Source organism: Mustela nigripes, chromosome 1 (genome assembly GCF_022355385.1).
Source record: "Mustela nigripes isolate SB6536 chromosome 1, MUSNIG.SB6536, whole genome shotgun sequence".
In the NCBI taxonomy this organism is placed as follows: domain Eukaryota; kingdom Metazoa; phylum Chordata; class Mammalia; order Carnivora; family Mustelidae; genus Mustela; species Mustela nigripes.
The window spans coordinates 31,978,739-31,999,913 of NC_081557.1; the positions used below are offsets into that span (position 1 = coordinate 31,978,739).

The 21,175-nt window shown below is 36.6% G+C and overlaps 1 long non-coding RNA gene and 1 other non-coding gene across 2 annotated transcripts in view; both read right to left on the bottom strand.

Moving 5' to 3' along the window:
- The window catches only part of LOC132010776 (uncharacterized), a 155,797-nt gene that overhangs the window by 23,971 nt on the left and 110,651 nt on the right, over positions 1-21,175 (bottom strand). The window lies entirely within an intron of this gene.
- Positions 10,585-10,690, bottom strand: LOC132009482 (U6 spliceosomal RNA). Its single transcript, XR_009401955.1, has one exon. It is a non-coding gene; the product is annotated as a U6 spliceosomal RNA (small nuclear RNA).

Sequence of the window (21,175 nt, forward strand, 5' to 3'; positions counted from 1 at the left end):
TTAAGTCTAAGAGACGTCCACAGCTAGCACAGAGAAGAGGCTGGGCTAGGACTGGTGTTTCAGGCACTCCATTATAAGCTTTTCCATGACATCACAATGTCTCACTTACTTAGATCAGTAATTGTCATGTGGAGAAGAAAAAAGATGCCCAGAAATTGCTAAGAAAAACTTGGCTAGAGGAAGGCAGAACAACGAAATGAAGCATAACATGGCTGCCTCTGGAACCTTCCACACCCTGGCATAACACTTCCAGTTGTTTGCTGAGGTCAAGTTTGGATATGGTATGCCTACTGAGCAGATATGACTTGAATGGATCATAGTCTTTTCAGGACTAGAGTCAGGGAGCCCAGTTCCTAAAAGGAAACAGTTCCAGGCCAGCTTGGTCTGGCATGATCTCACAGATGCAAAGCATTAATCAAACACTAGGACACTCATGACTGGAAGAGCTTTTGAAAGACTGGGGATATTCCACTTAATTTAGGGTTGCAACAGCTTCCAGTCCAGGGCTGCCTGGCACGTGTGGGTTCCCTTTGTACTTTGGAGGGGACTGATACATGCCATAGAAAGAGCAGGGTTGGAGTCAAAACAGACCTGGATTTTGATCCTGGTGGCATGGCTATGCACTGGGCAAGTCCTTTGCTCTGTGACTCCTTTAGATGGCTGCTGTGTGGAGTGTGTGAAGTCCTGCATACACAGTGCTGAGCATGGTGCCCGGCACATGTAAACTCTTTGTATTTGTGAAGGAAGAATTGATATAATCAGAGTGACGAATTAGGTATCACCAAATCCTGCCCTGCACTCTCCCCTCCTTCTGAGGGAGTCAAACACATGAGGAACAAAAGTAGAAGGAAATCAAAGAGCCCATTTGGCATTCGCTACTGGCACACCCTTGTTCTCACATTCAGAAAAGCTTTGGTGGAGCACATGGTTTCAGCTTGAGGACGAAGCACAGACTTTGCATTCCTCTCCTCCAAAATTTCAATCTCAGAATCATCTACCTTCTGGGGGATTTACAGGAAAAAGAAGTCAAGCTAGAGAAAGAAAAAAGCTGTCCAGGTTTGGAAAGAAGGAAAAGAGGGAATAAAAAGGGATGAAAGAAAGAAAGAGTGAAGAAGCAAGGGGGAAGGGGAGGAGAGGAAGAAACAGAGGGAGAGAGAGCTGACTGGGCCCACGCTCATGTGCCCAGAACCCTGCTGGATCTGCTCACCACACAGAGGTAGGAGGAAATGGTAGTGGTGTTTTAACACAGTGACCCTGTCTATTGATAACCATGACCCATTCAGTGTTTCAGATTCTTGTTATTCATTTAGCAATGCTTCTTCCCTTGACTGGGTTATGGAAGATGGTGAGTGGAGACAGGCATTGGGAGACAAGGCTGGAGACTCACCTACCCTACGGCACCCAACACACTATAACTATAATCACTGTCATTGCCATGGCTGCCATTGTTATACTCCTGTGCTTCAGTGTCCCCATTACCAGTGGAAAGGAAATTGAATCATAAGGACTTCCTTTCAGCTCTGAATAAATTATAGCAATATTTCAGAAAAATGTGGATAAATAAAAACCTATGTAAATAAAAATTTATTTTCTAATGATACACTGAGAGATAGCATAACATAAAAATAGAGCAGATAATCCTACACAGGCATATTATTTAACCTCTCTGAGTCTTAGTTTTCTGATCTGTAAATAAGAACTAATGATAACTATCTCCCAAATTTGGAAGAATGTGTTAATGTAGAATAAAGTTTTATAGGTGCCTAAGATTCAAGACATAGTACTTCACTGTTATTATAAATATATGGTATAAGAGTTTATCATCAGTTCAGACCTTCATTATGCTATTCAAGGTACTCCTATTTTTCAGCTTTTTTTTTTTTTATAAAAGATTTTATTTATTTATTTGACAGAGAGAGATGACAAGCAGGCAGAGAGGCAGGTAGAGAGAGAGGCAGGCAGAGAGGCAGGCAGAGAGAGAGGGAGAAGCAGACTCCCTGCTGAGCGGGGCTCAATCCCAGGACCCTGAGATCATGACCTGAGCTGAAGGCAGCGGCTTAACCCACTGAGCCACCCAGGCGCCCCCTATTTTTCAGCTTTAAGTGTTTCATTCCTTACCCACCACCACCCCAGGTCCAAGAGGAGCACTAGAGTAGTAGTATCAGATTCAGATTCAGTAAGAACTTGAATTGAACCTATGATCTGCAGTTTTACAGTTTTATGACTTGGAACAAATCATCTACCTTCTCTGAACTGCTTCCTCAACTAGAGGATAATTGTGTGGCAAAACTTCTAGTTGTCAGCCCCAGGATCCATTCTCTTCCTTTTTATTGGAGCATGCTGCAGCCTGATTAGAAGACTACATTTCCCAGCATCCTCTGCAGCTAGCTGTGTTTACATGACTGAATCTGGGCCAGTGAGATCTAATTAGGAGGGTTCCATGCCCTTCTTTAATTTTTGCTAGTTGTTGGAAAAAGGCATAATGGCTGGAACTCAACAAACTTCTTGGTTCCTGAGGATGACTGAACAGAGAGCTAGAGGAGCCTAAATACTGAGACAGTGTGACTCTGTGCCAGCCCTACAAAGACTACCTCTGATTATCCTTATGGGTAATTAAAAATAATTCACCGATTTAAGCTAATTTTATTTTGAGTTTTCTGTCAGCTGTTGTCAAACCTTTATAAGATAATGAATGTTAAAGTGGTTGGTACATTGTAGGCCCTCAATAATTTTAGTTTCCTTCTCTTACCTTTCCAGCAATTTCATTCTTCTTACAAAGCCAGTGAGCCTTTCTTAAATTCAAATATTAAACACCAAATTCCACAGATATGCTCATGTTATCCCCATTTCAAAGTCATTGATGGGGTCATGATGAAGGTCAGAGGAAATACTTCTGTAAAAGTACTTTGTACATTGTAAATCTCCATCTAATACAGGAGGCATGGAGACCTTTGTCAGTATGGCCACATCTCTGACCAGCCTTGTTCCTGTTCTTGTCTCCTGCCTAATCTCTCCTATCCTCTCCTAACATCTCCTTCCAGACATCTCATTTTCTCTCTATACCAATCTGAATGCCTCATGCGTAAGTTTTAACTTTTTCTACTTAATGCAGAGAAGAATAAGCACAAACCCCAAGAATATCTGGGGACAAAGCCTGAAGCAGCCTTATAGAAAAGCCCAGAATTTCTTGGCAGCATTAGACTTTATCTCAAAAAAATAATTTGAAAATTTTTCTCCTTTACTATATACTTCTATTTACATTTAAAAATATATACTATTTAAATCACTCACCCTTGAGTAACCTGTTGTTTTGAGAACGCAGATCCAGATCTGGGGAAGGAAGGCCACATTTGTCATATCTGTGCTTTTTGTGCTGTTTCTTCTGCCAGAAACGTCTTTCCCTGAATTTTCTTCTTCTTAAGTCTCCTCGGTAAACATGTTCTCAATTCCTTCAAGCAGACTGAGTCCCTCTCTGGCATGTTGTACACTCCTCTACTAGAGTACTTGAGAGATTATATCTGAACTGGTTTCGGGGCACATGGTGTTGGAAGCGAGATGGCTACATCTCCCATTAGTCTATAACATCCTCCAGGGAAATGACTAGAATTTTGTACCATCATCACCATTATAACCACCACATACCCATACTCAATATGGCCTCACACTGTGCCTAGTCCATAACGGATGCTTGTTCAAAATTAGATGCAGTGAACAAACTGGTGAATGTTCAACAAATAAGTCAAAAGAAGAGATATCTTTGTGGACCTTAGACTTCAAATTTCACCCCCATGCATCATCTAGTTTGGCTTAGGTCAATGTCAGATGTGGCCTCCTCCAGGTATATGGCTTAGTACACTTCTAAAATGGACCCTGAACCCTTCTACATGTACATTGGATAGATAAAAGCAACCATCTCCAACTCAAGTCAGCCCAGCCAGGAAAATCCACTGCCAATGTCCCAGTGGTCTCCGAAATGTCAATACTATGAAGGTTGACGCTAAGCTCCACACACCCCCACATTATCAAATGCCCGTTTGCTTCATGTTTTGTCTGGTCTGTCAGCACCATTTACTGCTGAGCAGGTCCCTTATCTTTATTGATCACTTAATTTATCTTTTCTTAACTTCCCTTGCACCGTCTGGTGCCGTGTGTCCGTCTGTTGAGGCTGTCATGACTGGTTTGCTCTTGAAATAATAGGGGCAGCAGGTGGTGTGACTAAGTCGACCCTTCGCAGAATGGGGGATCATTCCCAGTCCCTGTCTCAACCTGCCAGTGTGTCTACACCCTCCCAGCTGTTCCACATTAAAGCAGTCAACTGTGACTTTACAGTCCGAGTTTTACACAACTGTTTTACAAACTGGGAAGAAGGTCTTTTGTCACAAATCCTTTGTCAGGCAGTAGAATGGGGGGAGAGAAAGCCAGTTCTGAGACTTGGTGCATTTTAATGATTATGCAGATAGATGCATACTCCTTTGCTTTGGTAAAAAGGGGTGTGGGTTGGGGGTTGGAGGCTGGCTGGGAGGAGAGAGCACACTGACTCCTTGCTCTTGGGACAATTTAGTAAGGGGAGCAACTGCTCTTTCAACACTAGTTTCAGCTTCAAACACTACTCCGTGAAAACCTTCGTTCCTCTTTTAAAGTGAGAATAAGGGCAATTAGAGCCCTATGTCCCAAGGTCAGTACTCTGGGGGCAAGTGTTTGCAATTGAGAAAACAGCAAGAAAATTATGCCTTTGGGATTTGAAAGCCAAGTGCCTTTATGACTTGGGGCTTGTAATCACATGTGAGAAGCCATGAGACAAAGTGAAAAGAACACAGACTTTTGAGTCAGATCCCAGCTCCAAAATTCAGTGATTTTGACATATCTCACTGTTGACAATATGGTATATTCGAATTCCTATTTCTTAATACAGAAATCTTTGATATGACATTTATCTCTATAACCAGGGGTTGATTAATGAAAATATTTAAATAATGAAAACTCTCTCTCTCTTCTGCTCTACAGACACCCACACATCCACCCCTTCACTTTGATTATAAGCTAAAAGGCAAGGGAAAGACCATGTAAACTTATCATTATGGAAAGAATATATTAGGCTAAGAGTCAAGAAATCTTTCATTCTCTCTTGTCTACACTAACGAGCTGGTTGAGTTTATGCATAGCACTTAAGCATTGTAAGCTTAGTTAGGAATAATCAATCAGAGAAAGATAATTATCATATGGTTTCACTCATATGTGGAATATAAGAAATAATGCAGAGGACAATATGGGATGGGAGGTGGGAAACTGAATGGGAAGAAATCAGAGAGGGAGACCAACCATGAGAGATTCTTGACTCTGGAAAACAAGGGTTGTGGTTAGGGAGACAGTTGGGGGGATGGAGTAACTGGGTGTTGAGCATTAAGGAGGACACATGATATGATGAGCACTGGGTGTTATATGTAACAAATGAATCATTGAACACTATATCAAAAACTAGTACTATATGTTGTACTATATGTTGGCTAATTGAATTTAAATAATAAAAAAAGGGAACTATCAAATGTAGTTTATTTCTAAGGTGGGTGAATCCAGAAAGTGGATGGTAATGGTAGAATGAGCAGAGAAGAATCATTATCTTTCTTTTTCCTCATTTATATAGGTTTGCAGAGACAGAATTTCTACTTTCTTCTAGATGTTAGAACAACAGTTAGCCCTTCCTCCTAATGACTAGTCTCTAAGGTGGGAGAGGGCTAGATTCTCTGCAGTCACTTTTCTCTCCTGGGTGTTGTGGGGCACTAAAGGTTGCTGACGCCTGTCCTTTTCTCTTTCTAGTTGGCTGGCCCAGAGGTCACAGGTACTATACCCTCCTTCCAGCCCTCATCTCTTAATCCTTGTGGTGAACAAATCTGGGGTAGAACCCAGGTCCCATCAGCAAAAGCAGAAATACTGAAATGTGACCTGCTGACCCAAACGTTTATGATCAATCCATGATAAGAAATGCAGACACTGTCATTAAGCATTTAGAAATCGGTCACTTCAACCTAAGCATGAAGTAAGTTCATTTTTCATATTAAAAACTAAATATTGATATAGCCAAGAGGAAAATATACAGCATTAAATGTTTACATTGGAAACTAAGTAAGATCTTTAGTCAATAATCTAAGATTCCATTTAAAAGAAGGGATCAAATTAAAACCAAAGCAAGCAAAGGGAGGGATACAACGAAGAGCAGAAATCAATAAAATTTTAAAAATAGAGACAAATCAATAATGTTAAAAGTTATCCCTTGAAAAGATCAATAAAGTTGATAAACTTCTAGCCATGTTGATCAAGGAAAAAAAAGAGGAAAGACACAGATTACCAATATTAGCATGAAAGAGAGGACATCAATATAAACCCTACACAAACTTAAAGGATAATAAGATAATATTATAAACATCTTTACATCAATGAATTGATAGCTTAGGAGAAATAAAATTCCTTGAAAGATATAAAGTAATCAAGAAGAAATAGATAATCTTAATTGTCCTTTATTATTTTCTGAACATTCAGGCATGATACTCTCCAGCTTATATTCTAGACCCTAGATTATATTCTTTTGGTGTCCCCCACAGCTCTTCAGTGTCTTACTCATAGAAGGCACATAGCTATCTGTTTAATAAGTGCCATTTTAAAATTTATTTTTATTTTTTATTTATTTTTCTTAAGTAAGCTCCAAGACCAATATGGGGGTTTTGAACTCACAACCCCAAGACCAAGAGTCACATGCTGTACTGCCTGAGCCAGCTTTATTTATTAAAGCAAATGAATTTGTTATCCAAGCTATGCTATAAATGATCTTCAGGCCTAGAATGGGTTCACTGGTGAATTCTACCATACATTTAAGGAAGACATATGCCAATTTCATACAAACACTTACACAAAATAGAAGGGACAAAAATATTTCCTGAGTCTTTTTATCAGGCCAGCATTATCCTGATAGCAAACTCAGAGAAAGACATTGTAGGAAAAGAATTTCATGAATACAAACACAGAAATCCTTAACAAAATTTTGTCAGATTGAATCCATCAATATATAAAAGATTATACATCATGATGAAATAGAGTTTATCCCCAAAATGCAAGGTTGATTTAATATTTGCAAGTTAGCCAGTCATGCCAGCGAACTAAAAACAAAATGCTCTGTGCTCATATTATAGGTACAAAAGAAAAAAAAAAGTAGTTGACAAAATCCAACATCCATTCATGTTATGATAACATTTTCAGCAAGCTAGGAATAGGAAGGAATTTCCTGAACCTTATAGAGACCATTTATAAAAACTTATAACTAACATTGTACTTAGTGGTAAGAAAGGGGATAATATTCTCACCAAAATCAAGGAGGCAAGGATGTTTTTGCTCCATTATACTGGAGATTGTAAACAGTGCAAAGATGCAAGAAAAATAAATAAGGTAATTGTAAAAGAAGAAATAAAACTCTTTATTTGCAGACAACATGATCATCTAGTAGAAAATCCACATAATCTATTTTTAATGGTCCTAGAAGTAATAAGTGACTATAGCAAGGTTTAATATGCAAGTCAATTTACAAAAATCAGTTATATCTATTTATTAGCAATGGACAATCAAATTAAATTTTTATTTTTATTTTTTTTAAATTTTTTAAAAGATTTTATTTATTTATTTGACAGAGAGAGATCACAAGTAGATGGAGAGGCAGGCAGAGAGAGAGAGAGAGGGGAGCAGGCTCCCTGCTGAGCAAAGAGCCCGATGCGGGACTCAATCCCAAGACCTTGAGATCATGACCTGAGCCGAAGGCAGCGGCTTAACCCACTGAGCCACCCAGGCGCCCCTCAAATTAAATTTTTAAATCTCACTTGTGATAGCATCAAAAAACATGAAAAAATGAAATAAATCTAAGCAAATATGTGTAAGATTTATGTGGTGAAAACTATAAAACACTGATAAGAGGAATTAAATACCTACATAAATAGATATACTATATTTATGGATTACAAGACTCAACACCAGAAAGATGTCAGCTCTGCTTAAATTGGTCTATAGATTTAAATAAATGCCAATCAAAATACCAGTAGGATACTTTACATAAAATATAAATCAAAAGCTTATTCTAAAATTAATATAGAAAATCTAATACCTAAAGTAGCCAAAACAACTTTGAAAAAATAGAACGTCAACTGATTTTGAGGAACCCTTGTGCACTAAAATATTAAAAATATTAAAAATAGACATTAAAAATAGAAATATCATATGACCCAATAATTTCACTATTGAATATTTACCCAAAGAAAATGAAAACACTAATTTGAAAATATAAATGCGGGGCGCCTGGGTGGCTCAGTGGGTTAAAGCCTCTGCCTTCGGCTCAGGTCATGATCCCAGGGTCCTGGGATCGAGCCCCACATCAGGCTCTCTCTCAGCAGGGAGCCTGCTTCCTCCTCTCTCTCTGCCTGCCTCTCTGCCTACTTGTGATCTCTGTCAAATAAAATTAAAAAAAAAAAAAGAAAATATAAATGCACTCCTATATTTAATGCAGCATTATATACAATAGCCAAGATATGGAAGCAGACCAAGTGTCCATCAATAGATGAATAGAAAAGGAAAACATGGTTCTTATATAAACATTGGAATATTATGCAACCATAAAAAAGGATGAGAGCAAGTCATCTGAAATAACATGGATGGACGTAAAGGGTATTCTGCTAAGTAAAATAAGTCAGACTGAGAAAGACAAATAACATATGATCCCATTCATAAGTGGGATCTAAAAACAAATAAGCAAATGAATAAACAACAACAACAACAAAAGCAGAATCAGACCTAAATACCAAGAGCAATCTGATGGTTATCAGAGGGAGGGGAGTGGAAGAATGGGTAATATAGGTGAAGGGTGAGGGAGATACAGCTTTCATGTTGTAGAATAAATAAGTCACAGGAATACAAGGCACAATATAAGAAATACAGTCAATGGCATTGTAATAAGGATGTAATGGGACAGATGGTAGCTACGCTTGAGATGAACACAACTTAATGTACAAACTTGTCAAATCACTATGTTGTACACCTGAAACTGAAATTGTGTGTCACCTATACTTAAAGAAAACGTACTATAATGCTACACTAATAAAGATAGTGAGATAGTCAAGTAAATATAGACATAGAGATTAAAACAATAGAGGATCTACAAATTTGCCACAGACACAGTCAACTGATTTTTCATAAAACTGTCCTGGTTATTCAATGGAGAAAGTGTAGTCTTTTCAGTAAATGGTGCTGGAAATAAATGGAATGTTCATATACCCCAAAAAATTAAAATGAAATAAAATCTCAAATTTTAGTCACCACATAAACAAAAGTTAACCCCAAATGGTCACAGATGTAAATGTAAAGACTAAAACTATAAAGTCCCTAGAATAAAATATGGGAAAATATCTTTATGATTTTATATTAAGCAAATATTTCTTAAATTTAAGACACAAAAAGCATGAATCATAACAGAAAAAAACATGATTAAATGGACTTAATAAAACTTTTAAATTTATGTTCTTTAAAAGCCATAACTAGGGGCGCCTGGGTGGCTCAGTGGGTTCAAGCCTCTGCCTTCGGTTCAGGTCATGATCCCAGGGTCCAGGATCAAGCCCTGCATCGGGTTCTCTGCTCAGCAGGGAGCCTGCTTCTCCCTCTCTCTCTCTACCTGCCTCTCTGCCTACTCATGATCTCTGTCAAATAAATAAATAAAATCTTAAAAAAAAATAAAAGCAATTACTAGAAAAATTTTTAAAAAATCAAACCAGAGAGACAAAATATTTGCAAATAATTTGATGAAGGACTTACATACAGAACTCTTTATAACTCTTTATAATAAGAAAAAATTTTTGGTTAGCAAACTATTTGAACATACACATCACCAAAGAAGAGATGTGAATGACCAATAAGCACATGGAAACATGCTAACATCATTAGTTACTAAGGAAATGCAAGTTAAAATGAGATGCCACTTGTTAGAATGGCTAAAAGAAAAAACAGCTGACTGTAGGAAGTGCAGGTGAGGATGTAGAGCAAATGGAACTCTTTTACATGGTTGGTGAATATACACAACAAATTTGGAAAACAATTTGAGAGCTTCATATAAAGGTAAGATTTGTGCTTACCATATGACCCAGTAATTTCACTCCTAGCTATTTACCCAAGAGGAAGGAAGACTCACATACCAATAAAACCTGTAGTAACTGGTGCTGGCAACTTCATCCACAGTCACTAAAAATCAGAAATAACCCCTATGGTTTATCAACCGGTGAATGGATAAACAAAGTTTGTTAAATTCAACCACTCAACAATTAAAATAATACTCAGCAATGAAAATGAATGAATTACTGATGCATATACTAACATGATGAATCTCAAAAGCGTCATGCCGAGTCTAAGAAGTCACACAAAAAGGCTCCATGCTGTATGATTCCATGTATATGACAATTTATTACTTGTTTTATTGTTGTTTCTGGAGATTTTCTATTTCCTTCTTGTGTTTGTCTTTCCTTTTCACTCCAAGTGTCCCCCCTTAATATTTATATGACTTTTTTAAACAATATGAAATTCTTTACAAATTTGTATGTCATTCTTCCTAAGGGGCCAAGCTAATTTTTCTCTTTCACTTCAATTTTAGTATATGCACTGTCCAAACAAGCACTATATGATATTTCTTTAAAAGGCAAAAATAGGGGCGCCTGGGTGGCTCAGCGTGTTAAAGCCTCTGCCTTCGGCTCAGGTCATGATCCCAGAGTCCTGGGATCGAGCCCCGCATGGGGCTCTCTGCTCAGTGGGGAGCCTGCTTCCCCGTCTCTCTCTGCCTGACTCTCTGCCTACTTGTGATCTCTCTCTCCCTGTGAAATAAATAAAATCTTAAAAAAAAAAATACAAATTTCCAGTTACAGAAGGAATAATTCTAGGGATCCAATGAACAGCATGGTGACAAGAGTTAACACTGTCTGTCAGAGACACTCTCTGTCAAATAAATAAATAAAATCTTTTTAAAAAATTAATAAATAAAAGGCAAAACTATAAGCAACTGGGTCAGAGTTGCCAGGAGCTAGCATGAGGTAACATTTCAGGGATAATCGGACTATTTTATATCTTGAGTGGTTGGTGAATTTTTAAAAATGTTTGAATGTACACACAATTGTACAATTGCATCCTATTAAAATGACATTGAAGGAAATACACACACACACACACACACACACACATATATACAGAATTTTTTTTTCAGAGAGGAAATAGGGGAGGACAAAGAGAGAGGGAGAGAAACTTAAGCAGCCTCCATGTCCAGCATGGAGCCTGACACAGGGCTCGGTATCACAACCTTGAGATCATGACCTCAGCTGAAATCAAGTGAGACATTTAACTGCTTGAGCCACACAGGCACCCTTATTGGGGCATATTTTTAAAAGAGTGATGTAATATACCCAAAGAGGGTTTATTTTAAAATTTCTAAAATGATTCACATAAAATTATCTATTTTTTTCATAAAATAATCTATTAACATCCATTCCTGATTTTTAAAGACCTCAATAAACAAAAAAGTAATAATGTAACTTACTATGTTACCAAAACATAACTTTATGAGGAATTACCTGTAATTCTCAGCCAAGATTCTTCTAAGTAATAAAATGCGAGAAAAAGAAATGAAATGAAAAATCAGAAAAGTAGAGACAGTTATAATTATTTATAGATTATATAATGTGCCATATGGAAAAACCAAGAAAACAAAGACAAGGAAATCCTGTTACATGTTTCAGTATAGATGAACCTTGACAACACTACACTAAGTGAAATAAAGCAGTTATGAAAAGATAAAAACTGTGTTCTCCCACTTATATGAAACATCTAAAGTAGTCAGAACAATTAAAAGAGAAATTACAAATAAAGGGCTTGGAGAGGGAAAAGGGAGTTGGTATTCAGTGGATATAGAGTTTCAGTTTTGCAAGGTGAGAGGTCGATAGAGCTTGTTGCACAATAATATGCATATAATTAACACCACTGTATTATACACTAAAATGGTTAAAATTATAAATTTTATCTTATGAGTTTTTTAACCAATATAAAAAGTACTATTGGAACTAATTACACTATTTGTCTATTACTGAACAATAATTTATGAATAGAATGCTATAGAAAAGTAGCAACCAGTTGGAAAATATCATGGAAAAATAGGTGCCAGTAGTAATAACAAGAAGAATGATATAATACCTTGGATGAAGCAAAACTTGCAGAACCTATTTATTTATTTATTTATTTATTATTTATTTGAGAGGGAGAGAGAGAGAAAGCACAAGCAGTGGGAGGGGAAGGGGGAAAAGCATGTAGGTCTTGATCCTAGGTCCCGGGGATCATCATCTGAGCCAAAGGCAGATGCTTAACTGAATAAGCCACCCAGGCACCCAAACCTATTTAAAATAACTATAACTTTATAGGTATGTCTAGCAAAATTTTTCTAGATATGTCTCTTTAGGCAAGGGAAATAAAAGCAAAAATAAACTGTTTTCAGTTACAACTTTTTTTTAAAGATTTTATTTATTTGACAGGGAGAGATCACAAGTAGGCAGAGAGGCAGGCAGAGAGAGAGAGAGAGAGAGAGAGGAGAAAGCAGGCTCCCTGCCTAGCAGAGTGCCGAATGTAGGACTAGATCCCAGAACCCTGATATCATGACCCAAGCCGAAGGCAGAGGTTTAACCCACTGAGCAACCCAGGCGCCCCCCTAAAAATAAACTAATTTCAAAATAAAAAGCTTCTGCACAGAGAAGAAAACAACAAACAAAATTAAAAGGCAACCAGCTGAATGGGAGAAGATATCTGCAAATGACATATCCAATAAAGGGTTAGTATACAAAATATATAAAGAATTTATATAAATCAACATCCAGAAACAAAGAATCCAATTAAAAAATGGGAAGAAGAAATGAACAGACATTTTCCCAAAGATATGCAGATGGCCAAGAGACAATTGAAAAGTGGCTTAACAGCTCATCAGGGAAATTCAAATCAAAACTACAATGAGATAGCACCTCAAAGAAAAATAAAAGAAAAAAAAAAGAACAATGAGATAGCACCTCAAACCTGTCAGAATGACTAAATTCAACAACACAAGAAACAAGAGTTGCTGAGGATGTGGAGAAAAAGGAACCCTCTGGCACTGTTGGTGGGAATGCCAACTGGTGTAGTCACTGTGGAAAACAGCATGGAGGTTCCTCAAAAAGTTCAAAAAATAGAACTCTCTTATAAGCCAGTAATCATGCTACTGGGTATTTACCCCCAAAACACAAAAACGCTAATTCAAAGAAATATATGCCCCTCTGTGTTTATAACAGCTTTAATTACAATAGCCAAATTATGGAAGCAGCCCAAGTGTCCATCGATAGACAAATGGGTAAAGAAGATGTGATACACACACACACACACACACACACACACAGGAATATTACTCAATTATAAAAAAGAATGAACTCCTGCCATTTGCAATGACATGGATGGAGCTAGTGAGTGCAATATTAAGTGAAATAAATCAGAAAAAGACAAATACCACACACTTTCACTCATATGTGTAATTTAAGAAACAACGAAAGAACAAAGAGAGACAAACCAAGAAATAAACTCTTAACTGTAGAGAACAAACTGATGGTTACCAGAGGGGAGGAGAGTGCAGGGATGGGTTAAATATGTAATGGATATTAAGGAGGGCACTTGTCATGAGCCCCAGATGTTGTACGTAAGTGATAAATTACTAAATTCTTTACCTGAGACTAATATAACACTGTGTGTTCACTATACTGGAATTAAAATACAATAAACAAAACAACTACAAAACTTTACTGAAGAACATAAATGAAAACTTGAGTAAATGGTGAGACATGGTGTGTCCTTCAATATAAGGCTGATTATATTAAAGATGCAAATTCTTCTCAGATTAATCTATAATTTAATGAAATTTCAATAAATGTTCCAATTGTATATTTTAAAACTCAAGTATAATTTTAAGCATATCCAGAACATTAAGGTCTGAGAATAGTCTAGAACATTTTTTAGAAGTATTATAAACAGTGTAAAGGACACAGAGGTAGTTGTCCTAGATATTAAATATTAGAACATATTATAAAATAACAGTAATTAAAACTGTGGCACTGTTTTATTTTTCATTTTCAGAAAAGACAGGAAATTTTTTGGAACACAATGATAAGTTCAGAAACATACCTTTGTATATAATGAACTTGATAAGTGATTGAAAATATTGAGAAAAAGATCTAAGGTCCATTATCAATAAGTAGAGGTGGGACAACTGGCTCGTCATTTGGGGAAAAAATGTTAAATCCTTATTCTTTGTGACATATCCAAATAAATTCCAAATGCTCCATTTATTTAAATGTAAAAGATAAATATCCAGCTAATTATAGAGTGGAAGAGGACTTGACAAGGTTGAGTTCTGATATAGATCTATAAGGAAAGGTCGACAAGTTAGAACAAAGTTAAAACTTAATGAAAAGAAGCAAATGACAACAGAAAACACATTTGCATTACAGGAGATCATCAAAAGAAAAAGAGACTTCTTACAAATAAATGAGATGAACATTTAACTAGAGATACAGGCCATGGACATAAGGAGAAATCCATAATATAATTCACAGAAATAGGAAATGCACATCAGAAAAAATATCCAACTTCCTAGTAATCAAATAAATCCAACTTAAAATTGGAATTTGGGGGCACCTGGGTGGCTTAGTTGATTAAGTGTCCAACTCATGGTTTCGGCTCAGGTCATGATCTCAGAGCCATGAGGTGGAGCCCCACGACAGGCTCTGCAATCAGCATGGAGTCTGCTTGAGATTTTCTCTCCCTCTCTCTCAAGTAAATAAATAAATCTTTTTAAAAAATCTTAAGAGAAAATCGGAATTTGTTTTAATTTAATTTTATTTTATTTTTTTTTAAATATTACCTGCAGTGTTCATCTTTGTTATGCTGATGATAGATATGAATTTATACCACTTTATCAGGAAATCTGGTAATACCTTCTAAAAATTCAGAAGTATTTGTATCTTTTGACTCAGAGATGTCCCTGCAAAAAAAATTTATATTAAAGAAAACATTAGGGGCACCTGAGTGGCTCAGTGGGTTAAGCCCCTGCCTTCAGCTCAGGTCATGATCTCAGAGTCTTGGGATCCAGCCCCGCATGGGGCTCTCTGCTCAGTGGGGAGCCTGCTTCCTTGTCTCTCTCTGCCTGCCTCTCTGCCTACTTGTGATCTCTCTCTGTCAAATAAATAAATAAATAAATTCTTAAAAAAAAAAAAAAGAAAGAAAACATTGTTCAAGAGTGCAATCTGCAAGAATATTCAATAGAACATTGTTCATAAGTATTAAAACTTAGAAACAGCTGAAACAGATTGGTTTAAAAAATGTCTGACTGAACACAAGATTGCATCCTTTGCAACTATTGACATGACATTGTAGGAAAATATTTAATTCCATAGAAAGCTGCTTAAGGAGAAAAGTAGATGCAGTATGATCTCATTTGGTAAATTAAGAAAAAATACAAAGAGTGGAACATACAAGTCAAAATGTTAATAATGACTTTTCTCTTTTGTATCCTATATTATCTAAATTGTCTAAAGTGAAAAACTCCATTTAAAAATGATCCATTGCTTATTTTGTTTATATGTTGTCCTTATGTTGCAGAGTAAATCTAACCATCTTCATACATATGTGATTCTAAATGTCAAGTTTGGGCCATATTTTTATCATATCATATTCCAATTATTTATTTAAATGCCTATCTCTAGCAGACCATGATATCTTTCAGACTTATTCATCTTGAGTATGTAATACAATATTCCTTACACGTGATGAATAAATATTCAAATTAAAAAAAAATGATGCTTCACCAAGTAAGAGATGGGGAGACAAACACATGTCAAGATGCTCACTTTCAATAGTTAAAGAAATACAAATTAAAACCACAATGAGATACCATTTCATACCCATTAGAATGACTGAAGATTTTTTTAAATGACAATACAGAGTTCTAGTAAGCAATGAACTCTCATATATCACTGGTAGGAATGCAAAATGGGAAGCTACTTTGGAAAACTTTGACAGTTTCTTAGAAGGCTATATACACAATGTGCATAACACGCAGCAACCCCAGGTACTTACTCAAGAGATATGGAAACATGTGTCTTTCATGCAAATATTTATAGCAATTTTATCCATAATTAACCAAAACTAGAGACAACTCAGTGGTTCCTCCACTTGCGCATGCATAAATAAATTGTACTATGTACCATACAATAGAACACTGCTCAGCAGTGGAAGAAATAAATAATGGATACAAACAACAACACAGCTGAATCACAAAAGCAATATGTTAAAGGAAAGAAGCTAGACATACGTGGCTACATAATACACGGTTTTATTTATATGTCATTTTGGAAAGGAAATATCAGTGGTTGTCAAGGAGGAAGTGGTGAGAGGGGTTTAATTGCAAGGGAACTTTCTGGGATGATGAAATATTCTATACCTTGATTGGTCCCATAATTGTATACCTTTATTCTTATCAGACTGTGTACCTAAAAAAAGTGTGAATTCTGCTGTCTGTAAATTATACTTCAATAAATTTGACTTATAAAAACTATTCATATACACAATGTATACTCAAAGTATGCACATAGGCATTAAATGTGGGGAATTGTTCTTTTACTTATCATTTTTATTTTATTATGATTTAGGAGTGGCAAAAAGTCATGAGTGTACTAGTAATTTTATATACTAATTGCCCATAGGCACCCTTTTGGTGAACTATATATACAGTTTTATAATTCTTCTACTTTTGTAGTTTAATTACATTAATGGAAACAATTTTATACCTAATAAATACCTCAATTTGTGTTTTATATGTCTTTGCTTTCTTCATTTCATTTGCCTCGTACTTCTTTGCTACTGCATTTGATACATTTAGAGGTCAGTAATAGATTGGGAATAAAAAAAAGAAAAACTGGTTCTTCAGTACAGATAGTTCTAGAAGCACCATTCTGGAGGCAGGGAATGTAAAGCTTTGCCCCCCTTCCTTGTCTCTGTGTGTTGTTTCCCTTGTAACTGGTTTGGATCACTTTCCATCCTGCAGAGCCAATCTCCTCTTTACTAGCAGGTAACAATTTTAGAAATTCCACTGGGTCTCAAGTTCAAGATTATTTTCCAATGCAGCTCTACTGACAATCTATGATTAATTTTCAACTCTTTCTGAAATTGGCATTTGACGATGGAGGGAATGATTGGACACATCAAAACTTTAACATGAAGATCCTTCCAGTTTAAAAACCCTGAGATTCTACCAATCTCCACCAAATAAATAAATTTATTTATTTAAAACAAACAAACAGTGCTCTGGGGTTTTGCCAGCGTCAATGCACAGAGAAACCTCCTTACCCTAATCCTTTTCACCAATCCTGGCCACTTCCCTTCAATCCAGCCAACGGTTACAGATACCTCTTCTTTATCAGGTCCCAACTCATGAATAAGTCTATAACAGGGAAGATGAACTAAAATCTGTGTCCTCCAGGAATGTATAGCTTATCTTATGATAAGAATTGGTTTTCAAAACAGTGATTTCAAAGCCAGTAAGATCAATAATTATCAAGAAACATTCAGTTGGGTTTTCTTCCATAGGTATTTAGAAAATTAGCTTGATTTTTATAAACTTCCATTCTCCTATTGCCTTGGGCTTCTGTTTAAAATTGTTCTGCATTTACTTATATACTTAGAGGTTTTTCAGTTGAGATAATAGACAAGTATTAATTTCCTCTGGTTTGTCGATATGTTCAAGTATTGGAAGATAAGGTGTATACAGAGATCCCCCTTTCCAATCTTTTTCTCTGTTGAAATGTAAAGCCCAGTTCCTTAAGAGATCATGATCTAAATGATTTTCATTTTGAAACTAATTGTTTAAGCCCAACCACCAATTAAAAAAAAAAACAACCACCTTCTTTCTGGAATTTTTTATGAAAAGTTCTGACTTTCCTGTTAGCTCTCCATTTTTGTATATTATAAAATGGGATTTATGTAATTTATCGTATTTCCCTTTGGTTTAAGCCAAAGATTATGTCTCCAGTTTATAATTACTTAATCTTCCCTTTATATGATTAAAAACAAAAAAACTGTCTTGCAACTTTATTTAAGCTATCTCAGAACTTCTGTGGAAGATATACAGCACTCAAAAGTAGAATGATTAAATTAATAATGGCAGTTTAAGAATGGGTTCTATTAGGTCTTTCCTTTATTTGCACTACTATTTTGTTTAATTACTTAGTTTTCAAAAACTTTCAAGAGCCTCAATGTATTCTTTTAATGTAATCATAATGATATATAATCAGGTATGAATATTTATTACATCAAAATTGGATATTGTTTATTATTTCCCTCCTGATGAAATCAAGGATGACTTATTAGGTTTCGGGGGGGGGGGAGATAATTTTTTTTAAACAAAAATAAAAAACTTAATAAGTAACTAAAACCATGTAGTGGGGAATTCTATTCCCCAAGAAAATCCTAGGTAAAAATTTGAAATTAGGCTTTAAGAAAAAAATTCAAAATAGTATACAAGATATCTTGGCAACTTGAAAGACAAGCAACATGTTTTCTTAAGTATAGCGTCAAAAATTTTAAAATTTTAACCTATATCCAAACTCTGAGCTTCAGGTTTACCATGGAATACAAGCTTCATCAAAGATGATCCTATTTCCAATATCTCTTATACCTCCTGCATCAGTAGCTAAACAATGTGAACAAGCAGCTGAAATGCTTGCCATCACACCCTGAAAGTTGGACTTTCTCTAAATATCGTCATTTAAAAGTTCTCCAGTTGGTGTTATTTACTGTGGTCAGGCGATCAAATAGCAGGGTCTCTCACCTCAGGGACCCGGGGTGTAAATTAGAGAGAAAGCACAAGTGAACGGAGTTTGGTGGTCATTTGAGACCCTGATGGACATTTGTCTACCTCACAAAAGCCTCTGTACAATTGGGCTCAATTTGTCACAACTGACAGTTTCTGCTCTAAAGAGGCCCAGATCTGGAGTGGCACAGATGTTATAGTTTTCTCATTCCTCCGTTTGACACAGGGACGAAATTCACCCAGCAGAGTTAATCCTTCCAAGCAGTCTGCACAACCCCAAACAGGAACCTTTTCTCTTTTCTTCCTCTCTCGGCAGTGTTCTGGTCAGTTTCCTTAGGGAGAGAGAAGCCGCCCCCCTCTGCCACAGCCAGTTCGGAGCAGCAAGAGCCCTACAGGGACACAATCACCTCAGGAACCATTAGGATGGGGCTACAAAATGCCGGCTGAGAGAACTTCTCCACAGAAGTCTTTGACCTTCTGGAAGGCAGAGCCCAGCCTATCCATTGCTGTATCTCCTACCACAAAAGCCCAACTTGGTTGATCTCAGAATAGGCTGTCCATAAATGTTACATGAAATTGACCGAGGAGTTTGACATGTCACCTTATATGTCAATGAGCCCATCTAAAACCCCCCTTGCACTAGTTGCAAAGAAAGCCCAATTTGTAATCAGGTATCTACAGCAGGGTCCTAAGAAGGTACAACTGCAGTAGTTTCTAGTAGCAAAACTCAACAAATGCCCATGGTTTTTGTTCCCAGAAAAATGACGCAAGAAAACAAAAATGGTTGTGTAGGCACCTTGCAGAGAGTACAGTTTCCAAATAACTGTCTTAAGTGTAATTGAATCTGTCCTTTAACAACTCACAAATTATCTCCTGACAACTTGAAATAATAGACCTTTTTGTTAAAAGGAGAAAGCTTGTGGAGACCAAAGGTTAAACAGGTCTTTTCATCATGATAAATCACTGGTTAATGAGGTCACTATTGTTGGGTATTATGACCATTCCCTTTAATGCCATTACCTCCTGGTTGTAAAGCTGACACTACTAATGGTCTTCATTCTTTGAACTTCTCCACAATATTGACTGGCTTCTCGGAGCAGATGTTCCTTGGATGAGATTGCAAGAGGGACTACAATTCTTAATCATGGAAAGAGTTTCAGGCAAGCTAATGGAATCTAGGCGGTCTAGGCATTTGCAGAAAGGCAGTAAGAGGTAGCAGGAAAAAAAAAACAAGGACACAGCTTTAATTCTGGTATAATAACATCAATTTGCCACGAGGACCTGAGGCAATGTAATGTAGTAACTCGCACCCGAGAGCTGAATGAATGCTCATTAATTAGAAGTAAGGTGACAAGTGCAATTAATATTTGTTTCACTCCTTAAACATCACAATAGCATACACCGTCTCACTTATCCTTATGAAAACCCTGGAAGTTGCATACATTGCCACCACTTTTAGATAAAGGGGCTGAGATCCTGTAGAGAAATTATTTCCCTCGGTCCTGCAGATACCAGATGATAAGGAACACGAACTTCACGCTCTCCCATACAGCCATGGCTGCCAGGAGAAGAAACTAGCCAGTTATGCCCCAGACTGTGTAGTATCAACGACTACTCCAAACAGTTCCTTTACAAATGCCAAGTGCACAAGAGAGTAGTTCTTCTTTTGCATTTGATAAATGAACAGAAATACAACTAACTAATTTTCATAATAGAAAGATTTTAGAGATCAGTAGTGTAGGGAACACAGGCAGCTTAGCAACACTTGAAGTAAGGCAACAATGAATGTACCATCAATGTCAAATCTGTAGCAGCATTCTAGGGACAGAATGGCTTCCACGGCACATGTGCGATTTTAGAATCACAAAGATTCCTTTCCTTGTTGTTGTTGTGTTGTATTGTTTTGCTTTATTTTGTTTACCTGGGCCAAAGAATGAAAACATGAATAAATAATCCAGATAGGTTGCTAATATGAAGTCAAATATGTGTGATACCTTCAAAAGCCACACATGATTAGTATTGTGTAGACAAGAGATACAGAATTTTGGCATGAATTATATATATCCTATCCAACAACTACTGTCCACTGCCTTTGTTGGAGGAAACAGCAGCAAGGCAATTGTGGTCACCTGAGGGCTAGTAGGCACTTGAAAAATTTGAGTTAAACTGAAAAATATTTGTATGAATTTATACCATTTTTGTTTCATCAAAACTGGAAGCACTGAAAGAACTTAAATGCTTTAC